The sequence below is a fragment of the Meleagris gallopavo genome, chromosome 30 (genome assembly GCF_000146605.3).
Source record: "Meleagris gallopavo isolate NT-WF06-2002-E0010 breed Aviagen turkey brand Nicholas breeding stock chromosome 30, Turkey_5.1, whole genome shotgun sequence".
Classification (NCBI taxonomy): domain Eukaryota; kingdom Metazoa; phylum Chordata; class Aves; order Galliformes; family Phasianidae; genus Meleagris; species Meleagris gallopavo.
The window spans coordinates 3,586,270-3,587,278 of NC_015040.2; the positions used below are offsets into that span (position 1 = coordinate 3,586,270).

Sequence of the window (1,009 nt, forward strand, 5' to 3'; positions counted from 1 at the left end):
CTTGGATAGCCAAAAGTCGGCCATCTTGATCGGCCATCTTGGCTACTTAGCAATCAGCCATCTTGGATGCCCATAAATCGGCCGTCTTGGATAGCCAAAAGTCTGCCATCTTAGATAGCCAAGTCAGCCATCTTGGATAGCCATAAGTCGGCCATCTTGGCTGCCCATGAGTCGGCCATCTTGATCGGCCATCTTGGCTACTTAGCAGTCAGCCATCTTGGATGCTCATAAATCGGCCATCTTAGGTGCCCAAAACGCAGCCATCTTGGATAGCCAAAAGTCGGCCATCTTGGCTGCCCATGAGTCGGCCATCTTGATCGGCCATCTTGGCTACTTAGCAGTCAGCCATCTTGGATAGCCAAGTCGGCCATCTTGGCAGCCCAAAAGTCGGCCATCTTGGATAGCCAAAAGTCGGCCATCTTGATCGGCCATCTTGGCTACTTAGCAATCAGCCATCTTGGATGCCCATAAATCGGCCATCTTGGATAGCCAAAAGTCAGCCATCTTGGATAGTCAAGAGTCGGCCATCTTGGACGGCCATGAGTCGGCCATCTTAATCGGCCATCTTGGCTGCTTAGCAGTCAGCCATCTTAAATAGCCAAGTCGGCCATCTTGGATAGCCAAAAGTCGGCCATCTTGGCAGCCCAAAAGTCGGCCATCTTGGATAGCCAAAAGTCGGCCATCTTGATCGGCCATCTTGGCTACTTAGCAATCAGCCATCTTGGATACCCAAAAATCGGCCATCTTGGATAGCCAAAAGTCAGCCATCTTGGATAGTCAAGAGTCGGCCATCTTGGACGGCCATGAGTCGGCCATCTTGATCGGCCATCTTGGCTGCTTAGCAGTCAGCCATCTTGGATGCTCATAAATTGGCCTTGTTGGCTGCCCAAAAGTCAGCCATCTTAGATAGCCAAGTCAGCCATCTTGGATAGCCAAAAGTCGGCCATCTTGGCTGCCCATGAGTCGGCCATCTTGATCGGCCATCTTGGCTACTTAGCAGTCAGCCATC

At 51.5% G+C, this 1,009-nt stretch overlaps 1 protein-coding gene across 1 annotated transcript in view; it reads right to left on the reverse strand.

Moving 5' to 3' along the window:
- GDF15 (growth differentiation factor 15) overlaps positions 1–1,009 on the reverse strand; it is a 4,455-nt gene that overhangs the window by 2,852 nt on the left and 594 nt on the right. The gene's annotated exons all lie outside the window — the stretch shown is intronic.